Genomic DNA, 10843 nt, shown 5'->3' on the forward strand with positions numbered 1-10843 from the left:
TCTTCCAAGCTCTAAAATTCTATGATTTATGTTCTAATATTTAAAGCAGAGGCCTCCCACAAAGAGTATTTTCTAAACTCAATTTGGGGTTTTGCAGAGATAGTATAGGTCCTATCATCTGAGATCTTCATTTAGGAGCACTATTCACCTGCCATAGTTAATTCAGAATGGTTTTAACTTTAAAAGAACAAATCTCAAGATTTTCTGGAAAACAGTTTTCAAGTATTGAAGTTACTGCAAAGTTTCATGTCATTTTTAGTTTCCTAACAGAAAAGAAATCAGAAATTGGATTTGATTAAAGACCTGTAACTCATCTGTTATTCCCCAAGTAGAGCTAGTTCTGAAAGTGCATTGAGTTTATCTTTGACCAAAGGCTTTAAATCTTTCTCTTTTTTTCTCCCTGCACCCCCCTTTCTCCCCCCCCCCCCCTCAGTCTTTGGCTGGATTCCTACTCCTTCAGCCTAAACAGAAGTCTATCCTGTGAGAGTCTGTGCCCCAGACTCCTGCTGTGGTCACTTTTCCTGCTTGCCAGTAAAGGAATTTCTCAAAAACAAAAGCATGGGAGCCCACTGCCTTCAATGGAAGCTTTTCTTTGAGCGTCTGCTGATAAACTCCACAGGTAAAACCACCCCATGAGTCTGCTGTTATATAACTCCTTAAGAGGCAGGGTGGGGTTAGAAGGTTAGGGTCGCCTTCCCCTTCAAAGCATTTTTACAAATATTAACTAATCCTAACAACAGCCCCCTGGGTGAGGGGAGGAACAAGATCTGGAGTTTACAGGGAAAGTCACCTGAGGCAACTTTCAGTCTGGTATTTCTAGAGAAGAGAGCTTAGATTCCAAATAGTAAGGATCTCTGAATTGATAGGTCTCTTTTTTGTTTGTTTGTTTGAATATCCTGTCCCTAATAGAGATTAAAAAAAAAAAAGGCAGAAATCTAGGGAAATAGTTCTTTGGTTGATCTGGTGAACCAAGTCCTAAGAAAATTGCCGCGTTACTTTCTCTGTTTTTCACAGGGAACAACTTCATTATGAGTGAGTCCTTTGCCAGGGGCCATTTGGGCCCCCCTGGCTGGGGGCCTAGAGATACATTCCCCACACCTGCCTTTTGGCTTCCAGCCCATTTTTTTTCTGCTTGAGAATGGTCCCTCCCTAGCCTGCTTATGCATACTGTGTACAGGTTGGTCCTCTAGTGGGAGGCTGAACAGAGGTCAGTGAGCAGCAGGAATCTGGGAATCCTTCTGCCATTGTTAAACAAGGGGGAAAGCAGGAACCCCCCAAACAGAAAAGGGTCACAGGAGAACACTACCTGGTGGCCAGGTTCACATCTGGAATCTAAAGGAGAATAGCCCAGTCCTGTGTAATGAAATCAGAGGATCTGGATTCAAATCTTATCTCTTCCACTTACCTTTGTAACTCTAGGCAAGTTGTTTAGTGTCCCTAGGATGTAGTTTTCTCATCTGTAAAATGAATAGATAGGGCTAAAAGATATCCATGGTCCTTCCTAGTCTATGATCTCATGACCTCATTTTTTAATAAAACATTTATAGATCCACATCATTCTTTAAAACCATGTTAGCAAGTTGTTAAGCATGTCTTGTAATGATATTATACATATTGATATATATACATATATACTTCTATAATATATGCATATATGTATATATAAAATTATGTTCACTTTTATTTTATTGACTGATTTGTGGAAGCAGATATCCATCACCTGGTTTAAATTAGGTTATTACTCAGAATCAGCTGAAGGATATGACCTTCTTTTTATGAACTCTTCATCAGGAATAAACTTAGTTATCTCAAAGGGAAGAGAACAAGAATTGATTGATCATCTACTAAGTGCTGGGCATTGTGCAAAACATTTGCTCCTCACAACAACCTTGAAAGGTAAATGTTATTATTATCACCATTTTGCAGGTGAGAAAACTGAGGTAAGCAGGGTTAAGTAAGTTGTCCAGGGTCACACAGATAATAAGAGTCTAGGATTGAATTTAATCTTGGGTCTTCCTAACCCTAGGTCCAGAGCTCTATTTATCGTGTCACCTAGCTCCCAAAGGTTAGGAAAAAAAAAAAAAAAAAAAAAAGCAGAATGAAGAATAGAAGTCTTCTTCTAACCCCCTGAGTGATCTGCTTTCTGAGAAAGTGCTTCATCCTCATTGGCAATACATGACCTGTTCAGTGAATTTTCTATGGACAGAAGAGGAATGGAACCATTAAAAACAGACATTTTTATTCTATGACATTAATACTTTTATGCAGATTTTATACTATTATTATAATGAGCCTTGAGGTTGACTTAGCTTGGCAGCTTATGAACTGTCTGGCAATCTTTGACCAGATGGAAAACATTTCATTTAATTTTTTTTCTAAAATAAATGTTTCAAGACATTTCAGTTTTTATCATTTGTCTTTTTTCTTTTCATTTTCTAGTTTCATACATTAGTGAGCCTTAACATGGGCATTTTACAAGATCAGCTAAAATGGCTAAAATAATAATAATAAAAGAATCAAATTAATCTTCCATTATTCCAGAGATATTATAGACCAGAGGTGATTTATAAGTAGCTTGAAAACACACAAAAAAGGAAACTTCACCTTCTCTCATTCTCTTTAATTCTCCCTTTAGAGTTCAGATTTGGGTTTATTTCATAATTGAATTTTCTTATCTTTTCTCCATTCTGATTTTTGTGATGAGGAAAATAATGTCTATATTCTTCCTCTGGCTCAGTGGTCTTGAGAAAACTCCTCCAACAATATTACTGTTGTTACACTTCCTTTTTCAAACATATATCCCAAATGCTTTCTATATCCTTAGATTTATGAATTTCCATAGAGATCCTATAGAGTGACCTAGATAATAGCTGATATTTGACAATTTGATATTTCTTCTAAATCTAAAATTCTGTGGTGTTATTTTGACATATAGTTATCTGGCCCTTTCAATTAAGTATGTTTCTTTTGAACAAGATATAACTTTCCATTTCTATTTTCTACTTATGAAATCTATTTCTCCACTAAATACAGTATGTTTGTATTTATTTCCTGGCTTAAAATTCAAAGTTCACTTACAATGTGACTAGAAATCATCTAAAATCCATTTTAATTCATATAAAAATCTATGACCAATTTATTAATCATGCCCTGTATCCTGGCATCAGGACATCTGAGATTATAAACATTGTTACAGATCTACTTCCTGCTGTTTTTCTCCTGTGAATTATTAGACACTATTATTAATCTTCTTTTTCACCACAATGAGGGAGCTTGATGTAGAGTAGGAAGAACACTAGATTTTCAGTAAGAAGATCTGGTTCCACTAGGAAACGAATGTGAACTATTTGCATTTTTGATTTTCTTCCCGAGTTATTTTTACCTTCTGAATCCAATTCTCCCTGTGCAACAAGAGAACTGTTCGGTTCTGCAAATATGTATTGTATCTAGGATATACTGCAACATATTTAACATATATAGGACTGCTTGCCATCTTGGGGGGGGGGGGAGTGGAGGGAGGGAGGGGAAAAAAACGAAACATAAGCGAGTGCAAGGGATAATGTTGTAAAAAATTACCCTGGCATGGATTCTGTCAATACAAAGTCATTATTAAATAAAATGAAATTAAAAAAATAAATAAATAAAATAAAAAAGTTAAAAAAAAAAAAAAAAAAAAAAAGATCTGGTTCCAAGTTCCAGCTATGATAAATACTGTGTGACCTTGATCAAGTCACATGTCTCAGGGCTCCCATCTCATAGGCTTATGGTGAGAATTAAATATTATATATGTAAAGTTGTTTTGTAATCAATTAAGCAGCTGTGTAAACATAAGTTATTGCTTCATCTTCCTATCTTATCATGTAAAAGAAGTGAGGGTTATTTGGGTTATTATTATTTTTTTTTTTTTGTCATTCATTAAAGTCATAGGAATCATATATTTAGACTTAGAAGCAGGAATATGCTGGTAAATATTTAACAATCAGTTTAGAGGGGAGGGGCAATATTTAATCTTCATTAATGACATTTTTTTTTCCTATCACTTAAGTCTAGACAATTAACAATACAACAAATCAAGCCATACTTTGTACTGTTTGCTGATTTCCAAGGTGTAAAGGCTCACACTAAAAATTTAACCATCAGCTGTCTTGAGTTGAGATGAGCTGACTCCAGCATATCCAGAATGGATCATGGAGGTCACTTGGCACAACGCCCTCAAGTGCTGGTATTTTATGGCATCAAGGTGACCCTGAAAAATTGAAAGCTATGCAACTAAAATAGGAATTCAATTCTAGCAACATGGAAAGGCTTTGAGCTTGGGGTGATTTGAAGGTTGGTGTTCTTGGGACTAATCTAACTACATGTGGAGAGGTTCATGACCATCTGCGAGTGACAGATTTTTTAGCCTCAGCAATTCTTACATGCCATATACAAATTGTATAGGGATTGCAACATATATAAGTAAAAGGAAATTTCCCCCTCTGAGAAATACGGAAGCTCTCTTAAATAATGAAAGATTTTTGTGCCCCAAGAGTAGTGTGATAGAAGAGCATTATTAGTCCATTTAGGAAAACTATAATTCTACCTCTAGGTAAAGGAACTTATGATAAATGATGGCAGAACAGCAGAAAAATATAGGGAAATCACTGATTCAGAGTCAATAAAGGAAGGTACTAGAACCATGATGCCATCCTCAGTAAGGAAGTAAGCTAGAGTTAGCATGTTTGGCTTTCTTTAAAAAAGGTGCTGGATGATTTTATGACTGTGTTTATATCCCATTTGTAGTTTTGCCAGCAGAGATAAAAAATAATCAGATCTCATTCTTCAAGGTGGAGGCTGATCATAGGGGAGAATTATTAACACATGCCATGAGCAGCAACACTTGTTTCCTAATTGTCCAGGTGTGTTACAGTGGGGTCTCTTTTCACTAAAATATCAGATATGAACATTGCCAGAGGCAGAATACCTGATGTGACGGACTAGTAATGGGCCTGGTGGGCCCCTTCTTAGGTAAAGAGGATAAGAGAATATGTACCAAGCACACCATCTAAGCAATGGACCATATAGATGAAAATAATGCAGTTCAGGCTGAGCCATACCAAACCTTTCTCCTGGACACAGTGTTCCCTCATCAGCAGAGGCAAAAACAGAGGATCAGCAACTATGATAGACTTAACTCTTCTCAGCAATGCTGTGATCCAAGATAATCCCAATAGGGTTGGGATGGAAAAATGCCATCTGTAGCCAGAGAGAAAACTATGGAGACTGAATGTAGATTGAAGCATACTATTTTCAACTTTTTTTTGTTTTTTTTCTTTCTTGTTTTCTCACTTTTAATCTTATCTTTCTTGTACAACATAACAAATATGTTTAAAAATATTGTACATGTATAATCTATATCAGGTTGCTTGTCATCTTGGGGAGGAGGAGGCAAAGGAGGAAAGGAGGAACAAATATGGAACACAAAATCTTACAAAAATGAATGTTGAAAACTATCTTTACAGGTATTTGGAAAAATAAAATACTATCTAGGAAAAAAAAAAAGAACAGAAGATCAGGCTAGCCTTTTCTGCCATAATCTTTTCTAGAAAATTATTTGGGTCAGTAATGTGGGGAAGTTACTCCACCTCTCTGATTCTCAGTTTTCTCATCAGTAAAATAAGGATGATAATAACTCCTATCTATCAGGGTTGTAGTGAAAAGGAAATGATAATGTATATAAATTGCTGTGCAAATTATGAAACATAATATATATGCAAATTATTATGATTAGGAGTAAAGGTCTAGCTTATCATTCTACATGTCAGTAAAAGCAGCAAAAGGAACCCAGCCCAGTGAGGAATAAGATTTTATACAAAGCAAGGCTAAATGCATCTCCCTCCTAGAGGCTTTAAAGTATTTTTTGATCAAATTGAGGGTTTCCAATAAGAATGCCCTTGTATCTTTTCTGCAGGTGGTCCCCTGGGCTATTAAAAAAAAAAGGAAAAGAATTTAGGTTTTTTATAATCATTAAGGGACTTTAGAATAATCTTATTCAAGCATAAAATTTTATTTATAGCATCTAAGTAGTGCTGATTCTTAACAAATTGTTAATTTTAGATGAAAAGGGGAGGGAATCCCTGACCATCTTTCCCTTTCCAATGCATCCTCTGCACAGCTGCCAAAGTCACATGCCTAAAGTAAAGGTCTGAATAGGTGATTTACTTGTTCAATAAACTCCAATGGCTCTCTATCACCTTTAGGATCCAATACAAATTGCTCTTGTTTGAAATGAAAAGGTCATCACAATATGATTGTAAACTATCCTTCCCTTCACTCTACTCTACAATCCATTCAAGATGGCTCCCTTATGACACTTTTTCTTCTGCCTCTGGGCCTTTGTCTATATAATATCCATGCCTTCAATACTCTCCCATTTCACATTCTTGTTTTAAAACACGTAACTTTCCTTTAAAAATCAACTCTCCTGTGAATTAGTCTTTATTCTGGAGAACAAATTGCAACTATGCCCCTAAAACTATCAAATTATACATAGCCTTTGACCCAGCAATACTTGTGACTAAGTCTATAATCTCTTTGAGATCAAAGAGATCAAAGGAAAAGGACTCATATATACAAAATATGCATAGCAGTTCTTTGTTTGGTGGCAGAGTTGGAAACTGAAGGGATTCCCATCATTTGGAGAATGACTGAAAAAGTTATGGTATATGAATATGATAGAATACTATTATGTTGTAAGAAATGGTGACAGAATGGTTTAAAAAAATCTAGGAGGATTTTAGGAACTGTTGCAAAATAAAGTGAGAAAAACCAAGAAAATAATCTACATAGTAACAGGAATATTGTAAAGATAATCAACAGTGAAAGGCTTATTGACTGATAAATACAATGATTCACTACAACTCCAAAGGATTCATGACATAAAATACTATCTACCTCAAGATAGAGAACTGATGTTCTTAGAGTACAAATCAAAGCATTTTTTTTTCTTTTTTTATTTCCCTTGCTTTTTCAGGTGGGGCAGGAGGTGAAATATGGCTAATGTGGAAATATGTTTTGCATAAATTTATATATGTATCCAGTTTCTTATCTTTTCAATGACTATGGAAAGAGAGAATTTGGAAGTGAAAATGAAAAAAAATATTTCTTTTAAAAATAATAACTATGCAATTTTTTTTAATTCAGCTCTCAAATCATTTTCTATATAAAACTTTTCTAGATCCTCTCATACATTCCCCATACACAGCTAATAGTACCTCTTCTACCTCTAACATTATCTTGGATTTGCTTTGTATATATTCTACATGTATGTATATTTGTGTAGGGTTTTTTTTTTTTTAACTCAAGAAAATGTTAAGCTCCTTGAGGTCAGGCAATTTTTCATTTTTGCCTTTGTATTCCCAACACTGAGCATATATGGGTACAAAAGAGGTACTTAATGAATCCCATTCATTGCCTATTTTATTCTGAGACTTCATTCTTTAAGTATATGATTTCATTATGGTGTTAAAAGCAAGAATTTTTGATATGTAAAATTTGTAGGACCTTAAAACCAAAGGGCAGTTGAAAAGAGATGAACTACCCAAGTGCAATAGACCTTGTGTTGTAATTTTGACACACATAGTACTGAAAACTCAAGCAAGATTCAAAGTTTTGTGAATATTCAACTCAATGAAGCCATTGCCTTGAATGCTGGTGAGACCATGAAGTTGACAAGTAGATAACCTAAAGAGGTTAGTTCGAATTTATCATGGAAACAAAAGGAAAACCACTGAAAGCTGTGAAGGGTTGTGAGAGGCAGTGTGATATAATGAAAAGTGAGTACCTAGTAAGAAAATCAGATGTCCTTACTGTGAAACCTTCATTAAATCAACTCACCTCTGGACCTCACAAGAGAGATTCAGGGGACTCAAGAGATTAATGCCCCTTCAAATTTTAAACTCTATGAAAGGCCTTAGGTAAGTATACTATATGGGAAATGAGGAGGTAAAGAATCATTATGAAACTCCCTCAGTGACTTTTCCTAATCATTGGGTTTTTTCTACTTGTTTCATCATGTTGTGGGAAGGGTCATTCATGAGTGTCATAATTATAAGCCTCACTTGAGTTTCACTTCTTTCTTTGTCTTTTCACCTCCGCCCTCTTCTACCTGACAAATATTTTTTTTCTCCCTTATAGATCTGATCAAGAAATTCTCCTGCTCAAAAATCTCCAGGGACTCTCTGTGGCCTACTAAGTAAAGTTTAAAATCTTCTCTTTAGGAGCAATTTCATACTATGTCCAAAAATCAACCGAACTCTTTGATCTAGCAATACCACTACTAAGTCTATATCTCAAAGAGATAATAAAAAATGTACATGTACAAAAATATTTATAGCAGCTCTTATAGCAATGAATGGAAACTGGGGAAAAATTGGAAATTGAGGGAATGCTCATCAATTGGGGAATGGCTAAATAAGTTGTAATATATGAATGCAATTCAATAATATTGTGCTATAAAAAATGATGAACAAGAGGATTTCAGAAAAACCAGATCAATGAATGATCAACTATGATTGACTTAGTTCTTCTCAGCAACACAATGATCCAAAGCAATTCCAAAATACTCATAATGGAAAATGCTGGCCACATTCAGAAAAAGAACTATGGATTTTGAATGCAGTTTCAAGCATACTATTTTTATTTCCTTTTTTTTTTTTTGTGGTGATGGTGGTTTTTTTTACTTTCCTTCTGTTTCCTTTTTTATAACATGACTAATGTGGAAATATGTTTAACATGATTGCATTTATATAACCTATACCAGATTGCTTGCCATCTTGGAAAGAGGGGAGAAAAGAGAGGGAGAAAAATTTAGAACTCAACATTATAAAAAATGAATGTTGGAAATGATCTTTACATGTAATTAAAAAAAATACTATTTATTAAAAAAAAGAATTAAGATTACCTAATGTATTATTTCTTTCAAATAACTGGCCTTTCTAATGTATAAAGGTCTGTCACCCCTTGTATTGGGGTCTATCCCTAAGTTGAGGGAAGTAATTGTAATGCATTGCTTAATAAATCTATTTGGTTAGAAGATAGATAAATAAGTAGATGAAGAAACAAAGGAAATGAAGTGAAATCTTCTTCTTGGAACTAAAGACCCTCCCACAATTTATTTAATTGAATTAAATTAAAATATCCCTGTTTTAATTAAGACTGTTCATATTAATGTACTTAGCAATTCAGGCAAATTCAACTACTTTCTGACCTCATCAGCTCCATGAATCTCACCCTCATCTTACAATGGAAAGAACCCTGGTTTAACATCCTGCTTTTCTGATCTTCAGTTTTCTCATCTATTAAAAAGAAGGAGTTGGACTAGTAGATGATCCCTGAGGTCCCTAATGCCATGTGCCATATTCCTATCACCTTTGTTTGCACTGTCCCTTCCCCATGCCCAAAATGTCCTATCTTTCTTTTTTGACTTCTTGAATTCCAGCACTTTATTTGAAATCCCTCTCAAATGCCACCTCTTCATAAAAGCCTTCCTTTATCCTTAGTCTTCCAACAAAAAGTCTCTTTCTCCCCTTAGATTTCACATAACACTTTTTATTTAGTGAAGTTTGAAGATTATGTAATAGGGCAGACTATAAGTTCCATGAGGATAAGAACGTGTCATATTTAATGTCTGCATCAGAATGATTTCAGAAAAGCCTGGAAAGACATAAACTAATGCTGAGTGAAGAGAGCAGAACTGTGTACACAGTAACAGCAATGATGAGTGATATGATGAACTTAACTCTTTTCAGCAGTATAGTGATTCAAGATAATTCCAATGGTCTTGAGATAGACACCATCCACATGCAGCAAGAGAATCATAGAGACTGAATATGGATCAAAGCATAGTATTTTCCACATTTTTGTTTGTTTGATTGCTTGCTTGTATTTTCCCTTTTTTTTTCTGATTTTTCTTACACAACATGACAATTATGGAAATATGTTAAAAAAAAAAAATATTGTGCATGTATAACCAACATCAGATTGCTTGTTGTCTAGGGGGTGGGGAGAAGAATAAGGTAGAAAAAAATTTAGAACACAAAACCTTATAAAAATGAATGTCGAATATTAATATTTGCATCCCTTTGGGTACCTAGAATGGAATTATACACATAAAAGCTATGTAATAAATGTTTACTTTTGTCTTTATCAGTCTGGAAAGTCATATTGCTCCTAAGCCTTAGAAACATCATGTATTAGAACTGGGGAAATAAAAGATGAAAACTATAGGTAGATCCAGAGCTACTAATCTGTATTGGGCCAGTTGATTTTTCTTATAATTTATCTGCTCTTATAGAAAGATCCCCACTGATAGGCATTGAGCACATATGTGTCCTACAACATTCTTCTTTGATCTAGCCTTCTCAGGAAATCACCTAATTATTCAACATGTTTCTGAATTCACTAACATGCCCATTAAAAACTCTGCCTGATTAAATATTTTTTCCTGAAGGACACTTCTGGGAAACAATTAGCAAAGTTTAGAAACTAATATAGCTTGTGGGCCTATAATCTTGAGTTCTTCAATTACTTCTATAGATAGGTAGCATATTTTAACAGGGGCTTTGGGGAAATAATGCCGAAGTAACACTAATCATAGAATCATGGAAGTAAGTCTGGGATAAGGAGAAAGTTGGTGTCTGAGAAGCCTTTTAGGATCTATCAAACCTCACTTTTTTTTTTTCCTATAGATATCCTAGTTTTCTCTATTGTCAGTTCTTGATTTTTTCAATGTATGATGATTCACAAATGACTGAGGAATTATTTCTCACCATTAGGAGAGAGAACGAGGTGCAGTTTCACCTTT

At 34.7% G+C, this 10843-nt stretch overlaps 1 long non-coding RNA gene across 1 annotated transcript; it reads left to right on the forward strand.

Annotated features, from left to right (window-relative positions):
* Nucleotides 1-473: 473 nt before the first annotated feature.
* On the forward strand, nucleotides 474-10185 carry LOC127544166 (uncharacterized). The gene is made up of 2 exons (XR_007949391.1): nucleotides 474-619; nucleotides 8176-10185. It is a non-coding gene; the product is annotated as an uncharacterized LOC127544166 (long non-coding RNA).
* The last annotated feature ends 658 nt before the right edge of the window (nucleotides 10186-10843 follow it).

This window comes from Antechinus flavipes, chromosome 1 (genome assembly GCF_016432865.1).
Source record: "Antechinus flavipes isolate AdamAnt ecotype Samford, QLD, Australia chromosome 1, AdamAnt_v2, whole genome shotgun sequence".
NCBI classification, from domain to species: Eukaryota; Metazoa; Chordata; class Mammalia; order Dasyuromorphia; family Dasyuridae; genus Antechinus; species Antechinus flavipes.